General features: G+C 39.0%; 2 pseudogenes; one reads left to right on the top strand and one right to left on the bottom strand.

The window, feature by feature from the left end:
• The first annotated feature begins 1,747 nt into the window (after window positions 1–1,747).
• On the top strand, window positions 1,748–1,861 carry LOC120094463 (small nucleolar RNA SNORA42/SNORA80 family; annotated as a pseudogene).
• A 4,093-nt stretch (window positions 1,862–5,954) lies between these two features.
• Window positions 5,955–7,841, bottom strand: Hspa8-ps35 (heat shock protein family A (Hsp70) member 8, pseudogene 35; annotated as a pseudogene).
• Between the last annotated feature and the right edge of the window lie 333 nt (window positions 7,842–8,174).

The following is an 8,174-nucleotide window of genomic DNA, read 5'->3' as shown; positions in this document are numbered from 1 at the left end:
AGTGGGAAGATGTACTGACTTTTTAAAATACTACCTAAGGCATCTTATAATCTGATATTTATAGGAGGTAAAATATCAGAATAAGAGCCCACAAACTGACATATTTGCCCATCATGGTTTCTTTCACTTTTGTGCTGCAGAGAATTATATAGCTTTTTGCAAGATTGCTAAATATACTATTGAAGAAATGAAATGCATCATCCTGTGTATATGTGTCAGATTTTTTTTATCCCTCTGACCCAATACTTCACAGAGCAACACAGTGAAAGAAGGATTTAATTTGCTCAAGTTTCAAAGATGTCTATCTGTGTGGTATTTTGAATCAAAATGCATGGCATTGGCAAAAAAAAAAAACCAAAAAACAAAAAAAAACAAAAAACAAAAAAAACAAAACAGTGCCACTATTTGGAGATATAGCCTTGTTGAAATAGGTTTTGCCCTGTTAAAAAAAAGTATGTCTCTAGGGGTTGGCCTTTGAGGTTTCCGAACAACAATCCAAACCCAGTGGCTCACTGTCACTTCCCACTGCCTGATAATGCAGACATAGAAGTCTCAGCTACCTATCCAGGACCATGTCCATCTGCATGACATGATGCTTCCTGCACTAACAATTGAGAAACCTGAAAAAAATAAAAATCTTAAAAATAGTACCTAACCCTGAAGAGACTGGAGGCCCCAGAGAGTTTAGAGGTCTTGTGGGGTGGATGGGGTGGGGACATCCTTGTGGAGATGATGGAGGAGGTAAGGGGAAAGTGCATGGGTCGGGGAGGAGGTATGAGACATGGAACTCTCATGGGGTGGATTGGGAGGGTAATAGTATCTGGAGTGTAAAAAAAAGAAAGAAAAGCAGAGATTGGAAATCCCTGAGTTAAAATTCTACCTGATCTACATACAAAGTGAGTTCAAGGGCATCCAAGTTTAGGATGCAAAGGAAACCATCAAAAATGTACCAGCCCCAAGAGGCAGCAGAATGTAGCAGTTTTGGCCACATGATTCTGGCTTTAGAGTCAGTGATAAAAAGAAAACCGTCATGGAATCTCTGTCTATGACTAACGAAATCCACTGATGCCAGACATATATCAGGGGTGTCTCTGCATGGAGGCCTAGAAATGGTGTTGCATAAAGCTCTGAAGATTAATCTTGGGTTGTGTGATGGTTTGCATATACTTGGCCCAGGGAGTGGCACTATTAGAAGGTGTTGCCTTGTTGGAGGAAGTGTGTCACTGTGGACATGCACTTGGAGACCCTCCTCATAACTGCCTGATGATGCTCAGTCTGTTCCTGATCTTCTTTGTGGGAAGATGTATAACTCAGTTCCTCCTGCACCATGACTTCCTGATGCTGCCACGTTCCCACCTTGATGATAATGGACTGAACCTCTGAACCTGTAAGCCAGCCCCAATTAAATGATGTCCTTTATAAAATTTGAGTTGGTCATGGTATCTGTTCACAGCAATAAATGCATAACACAGGTTGCCTTGGAGATGCTAAGATGCTAGATATGCTAGAGACATAGGATACTTTCCAAGGAAAGCTGCTAAGCAGAAGGAGAACCAGCCCAGAACAGAGAACTCTATGGCAGTCAACAAAGCTGAAAGGAATTGGAGATCAAAACCATTTTGACATCAGACATGGAGATGTAGAGGTTAGAGTTTGCCCAGAATGTTTTGGTCTTTCTTTGGTCCAGTACTTTCTCACTATTCTTCCTTTCCTCCCTTTGAAAAGTTACAGTATATATTCTACAACTGTATAAATAGAAGTGGGTCCTCTCATAGTGTCCCATGCTAGAGCATACTGGCTCCTAACCATTGCCCAGCCTTGGTGCATGTAGGTTGCTGGCACTGAAGTGGGTCACACAGTGGAAAAAAAGAAGTGTGTGATATTCTCTTGATTTATATTTTACAGGTGATTATACATGAGAGATTGGATGATCTCAGAAGAGACTTTGAACTTTGGAGTTTTAAACATTGTTGAGACTCTAATAGACTATGGATTGCTTTCGAAGTTGATAGGATGCAATTCTACATTATAATATGGTTATGAACTTATGGAGCAGGGGAGTAGAATGTGGTGGTTTAAATCAAAATGACCCATATTTTAGATATGTCTTCCAACCTCAAAATTTGGATTAAAGATGTCTATCTTCCCTTCTCAAGATCCAAATTAAAGGCTTATGTAACCATCTATGATAGGCATATATGACAGAACCTCTCATGGTAACCAAGGAGCAAGGAGAGAATGCCTAATTGACTTTCTCATTTTACCCTTCTATTAGACCCAGATTTCTTCTCTAATGCATGGTGCCACCTATAATCAGCATGGGTCTGTTCTTACTGGAAATTCACCAATGACACATCCAGAGATGTTCTTCAATAAAAATTTTGGTGATCCTTTAAAATGTCTATTTTAACCCTAATTTTTAAGTTTTATGCAGTAAATTATCAAAACTTTTGCACCTAAGTCAAGCTATGTTGATTATTAAAATTAACCATGACAACTAGTCTTGAAACCAAAACACAGAAGTCAAACTCACCTGGCTTTCATATTAGGCACATAGGATTTTGAAATATAACATCAATTCTTATAGGCTTTTTGGGTCACAAGAAAGTAGAGAAAGTTTGTGGTGTCTGTTTGCTGCATTAGAGCTATAAAGATACCTTAGGATTATGTAGTGAAGATCAGAGATAGTACATACATTTATATCTTGTTGGTTATCATAAGAAGAAATCCAAGGGTTTTTTTTACACAAGTGATGTCTGAAAGTATCTCTAGTTTTCAGAGCTTCCAGTCATGTGGAAACAGAATAGAAGTATTTTTTTTAACTTGTCTTTATTTAGATTTATAATTCACTTGTTATAGCAGTCTTGAAATTTAAACTATGTTTTTAGATTTGCATAATATAATCTTAGGCAGCACTAAGGCTTTCAAATCACAATAATGACTGGTTTACAAGATAAACCCAGTAGTGCAATAGAGGCACTTTGGCTCTTAGTGCCTATTCTATAAGAGACAATTCATGATTGGTACTGTAATCCTAGCAATTACTCATGGCTAAAGAGGTCACAAACCCTAAAGAACAACCTAATAGTGCCATTTTCTTAAATCAATATAGCTTCTAACTAAAACTCTAAGGACTATTCTGTACTCACAGAGAAGTATAGCTCTCATTCCCATCAAAGAAGACTCTTTTTGCAACAGACGAGCCATTAGAGATATCTAGTTCGGGTCAAAATGCAAGTAACAGCTGTGCTGGGCCCAAATTTATACAACTACAGTTCTACAGTAATATTGCAAATCAGGAGTCAGAAAGATTATAAGAGCCAGAAGACCAGGAAGTCTGTTTGTAGACAGTTGTCTTAATTAGGGTTATTATCACTGTCATTAAACACTATCATTCCAAGTAATGTGGGGAAGGAGTTTGCTTGGATTACATATACTGAATCAGTCTACTGAAGGGAGCTAATGAAGGAACTAAAACTGGAGAGAACCTGGAAGCAAGGACTCCTACAGAGGCCATGGAGAAGTCTTACTAGGTTTTAGTTCATAGCTTGCTAAAACTGTTTTCTATAGAACCCAGGACGAATGGCCCTGTATGGTACCATCCACAATGAACTGGGCACTTGCACATCTATCACTATTAGGAAAATCCTCACCAGGCTTGCCTGCATCCCAATATTATGGAGGCATTTTTTCAATTGTTGTTTTCTTGTTGCAAATATTTTATATCAAAGTGACAGAAACCTCATCAGAAGAACTGACCCCATGACAACTTGACACACAAATATATTACCTTTCCTTTCTTGTTTACCCCCTACACCATTAATATGAACATCAGAGTGTGAAACATTCCAACTAATAAAAATTCCATAGTCTTTAAAAGTTTAAACTCATAAAATCTTAAAATCTTTTTTTTAATATTCAGAATCTCTCTAAAATTACCAAGACTTTTTAAGGTTCAAAATTTCTCAACTACAGGCTAGCATAAACTCAGGAAGAGCTAAATACTTTCTTAATCCAAAAGGAAGAAATCAGGGCACATTCTAAATCTAAGCCAGGTACAAATGAACTTTTACGGTATAAAAGCTTCGTGTTCAGTATCTGGAATGATTATCTATTGGCTATTAAAGGATTTGGATCAGTTCTTTGACCTAATACTTCAAACTACACAGATTGTCTCAGAAGCACAGGGTGGTTCCTTCTTGCTGCTGCTGATTTTAGCAGTTGTCACTATTGTACTGTCATATTCAAAAATGGTATAATCTGATTCAAAGTGACTGCACTTTAGGAGAGGAGTAAGCTCACCTGGACCCTATTTATGGATTCCTTTCCTGTCTTACATTATCAAGTCTCAGGTGTTATGCAGAATACTTTGGCACCTCTAAGACCATTACCACGTAGGCAACTCTTACACTACTGACAGTATAAAATACAATTTTGGACACATCTAGAATACAGTTTTTGTGTGCTGATTGTAAGGAAATATTTTCCAGATTTCACCTCATTTCTGCTGATTTTAAAAATCTCTGTTAATTTCTTAATGTCTGCTAAAATTTTCTTAGTTAAGCAACATATTTAGTTCAGTGGTACTTGTCTCCTTTTTTGAATTCATACTTATTTATTAAAAGTGAATCTTTAGGTATAGTTTTTTTTTATTTAGAATACCCACAGAAATCAGTAAGGCAAAACAAAAGATCATTAATTGTGTTAGGTGTTTTTGCTTGCCTATGGGATGGTTTTCAAATTGGGCTGGTTATTGGTTGGACATTTACTCAGTCTCTGCTCTATCCCCTGTACCTCCATTTATTGTATATAGAATAAACTTTGTGTCAAAAGTTCTGTGGATTTGTTAGTGTCCTATTGCTCCACTGTAGTTCATGTCTGGCTATCTCTAAAGCTGTGAGACAAAGCTAAGGTCACAGCCATTCACTCTTGGGTGCCTCCCTTATGCCAGGTCTTAGTCTCATCCCAGAGATTCCCTCCATCTCCTCCTCCCTCCTCACTGTAAATTGCAGACTTCCATTCATTTTTCATGCCCATCTGGTCATCTCTCCTGTCCCTCCCCACACCTGATCAGAACAATCCCCAATTCTCTCTCTGGTTAAATTTCCTCCCTCCATTTGCTTTATATGATTATTTTATTCCCTCTCCTTAGTGAGATTAAAGCATGTTTGCTAGTGCCTTTCCTCTTGTTTAGCTTCTTTGGGTCTGTGGAGCGTAGCATAGACATCCTCGATTTTAAGGCTGATATCCATTTATAGGTTGGTTCTGTACCAATACCATGTAATTTTTATAACTATTGTTCTATGGTAGAGTTTGAGGTTTGTGGTGGTTGTTCCTTCTAAAGTTCTTTTATTGTTCAGTACTGTTTTTATGATTATGGTTTTTTATACGAAGTTGAAAATTCCTCTTTCAATGTCTATAAAAATTATGTTGGCATTTTAATGAGGATTTTAATGAATGTGCAGATGGCTTTTGAAAGACAGTCAGAATTCAACAAACTTTCATGTTAAAAGTCTTGGAGAGATCAGGAGTTCAAGGTTCATACTTAAGCATAGTAAAAAGCAATGTACAGAAAACCAGTAGCCAACATCAAACAACATGGAGAGAGACTTGAATCAATTCCACTAAAATCAAGGACTAGACAAAGCTTCCTATCTATTTATGATAGCATTTGAAGGTCTAGTTAAAGCAATTATGCTTTGGTAATAATAAAACGTGGTGGAACAGTTCCTGTGCATACGTGGTGGTCTCTAGTTCTGGCTCCAGTGGGCCATTTGAACTTGTGCTAATTTGTCTCAGATTGGTATCTCTCCAGGCAGCTCTCCGCTATTCTTGAACTCTCTGGTTCCTTTTCTTTTCTTTTCTTTTTTTGCCTATTTAAATAGTTTTATTATTCCATATTATTTGTTTTGGATCACTGGTGGAACAATGTTATACCCTCTACTTGGACTGACTTAATCTACCTCTTCAATGGTGGGACCATTGAAAAACCACCAGGTCGAGGAGCTTTTCCACCAAGGAACCCACCAAGCATTCCTCCAGGCATGCCACCAGCACTCTGGTACAGGTTGGTAATGATAGGGTTGCAGATTTTAACTGGTTCTTTCTCCTGATGCTCAAATTCTTCCTTCTCTAAAGTCTGGTTCTTATCCAGACATCTGATGATTTCTTTGCACTTGTCAAGAATCTTCTCTTTGTCCTCATCACTGATCTTGCCTTGAAGTTTCTCATCCTCAACAGTTGCTTTCACGTTGAAGGCATAAGACTCCAGTGAACTCTTAGAGGAAACCTTATCTCTCCTCATTGTCAGCTTTGTACTTCTCAGCTTCCTGGACTATGTGCTCATTTTCATTGGTGATGGTAATCTTGTTTTCCTTTCCTGTGATCTTAACTACAGCAGAAACATTGAGGATGCCACTGGCATCAATGTCAAAAGTAACATCAATCTGAGGAATCCCACAGGGTACTGGAGGTATGCCTGTGAGGTTAAACTTTCCAAGCAGGTTGTTTTCTGTAGTCATGACCCTTTCACCTTCATTTGCCTGGATGAATACACATGGCTGGTGGTCAGAGTAGGTGTGAAAGTCTGGATCTGCTTGGTGGGAGTGGTGGTATGGTTCTTGATGAGGACAGTCATGACTCCACCAGTAGTTTCAATCCCAAAGGAAAGAAGAGTGACATCTAAGAGCAGCAAATCCTGAATATTCTCAAACTTGTCTCCAGAGAATGGCTGACTGGAAAGCTGCACCATAGGTAACAGCTTCATCTGGGTTAATGCTCTTATTCAGTTCTTTTCCACTGAAGAAGTCTTTCATAAGTTTCTGAATCTTGTGGATTATGGTAGAACCGCCCACAAGAACAAGATCATGGATCTGTGACTTGTCTAGTTTTACATCTCTAAGGGCCTTCTCTACAGGGTACAGTGTGCCATGAAACAGGGCAGCATTCAACTCCTCAAATTGAGCATGGGTAATGGACATATAGAAATCACTTCCCTCAGAGAGAGAATTAATATCAATACTGGCCTGAGTGCTGGAGGAGAGGGTGCTCTTGGCATGCTCACAAGCAGTGGGGAGGTGCCAGGCAGCTCCCTTGTTCTCACTATGACCTTCTGGTGCTTCCGCTTAAACTCAGCATTGAAATGGTTTACCATTCGGTTGTCAAAGTCTTCTGCACCCAAGTGGGTGTCTCCAGATGTTCATTGGACTTCAAAAATTTCATTCTCAATAGTGAGGATTGACACATCAAAAGTGCCACCTTCCAAGTCAAAAATCAGCACATTCCTTTCAGCTCTGACCTTCTTATCTAAGCCATAAGCAATAGCAGTAGCAATTGGTTCATTGATAATTCAAAGTACATTGAAGCCAGTAATAGTTCTAACATCTTTTCTTGTCTGCCACTGAGAGTCATTGAAATAATCTGGCACTGTGACCACAGCATCGGTAACAGTTTTTCCTAGGTAAGCTTCTGCAATTTTCTTCATCTTTGTCAGAACCATTGAGGACACCTTCTTTGTCTCCCCTTTGTACTTGTACCTTGGGCCTGGCTACATCATTCACCACCATGAAAGGCCAGTGCTTCATATCAGATTCAACAACAGCATCATTGAACCTACATCTAATCAGACATTTGGCAGCAAAAACTGGGTTGGTAGAGTATGTTGCAACCTAATTCTTGGCCACATCCCCAATTAATCATTCTGTGTCAGTAAAAGCAACATTGCTCAGCATGGTGCAGTTACCCTGGTCATTGGCAATTATTTCCACTTTTCCATGCTAGAAGATACCCACACAGAAGTAGGTGGTGCCAAGATCAAGGCCAACTGCAGGTTATTTAGACATGGTTGCCTGTGTGTAGGCTCAGCTCTGCTGACGACAAGCCCACATGAATACCTGAGAGCTAGCACCATGTTCAGTGAGCTTAATAAAAATTGTAATCTATGAAACAAGGAGTTTGAACCTATTTTAGGTGTCTTAGTTACTGTTCTCTTGTTGTAAAGAAATACTATGGTCAAAGCAATTCTTACAAATGAAAGCATTTAATTTGGGGGCTTGCTTGCAGTTTCAGTTAGTCTGTTACCAGCTGGTGGAAACATAGTATCACTCGTGGTCCTGGAGAAGAAGCTGAGAACTACATCCTGATCTGTAGGTAGCCAACTCTGGGTCTGGCATGAG

This window comes from Rattus norvegicus, chromosome 8 (genome assembly GCF_036323735.1).
Source record: "Rattus norvegicus strain BN/NHsdMcwi chromosome 8, GRCr8, whole genome shotgun sequence".
NCBI lineage: Eukaryota > Metazoa > Chordata > Mammalia > Rodentia > Muridae > Rattus > Rattus norvegicus.
The sequence above is the reverse complement of the archived record's forward strand: the minus strand, read 5'-3'. Positions and strand labels throughout refer to the sequence as shown.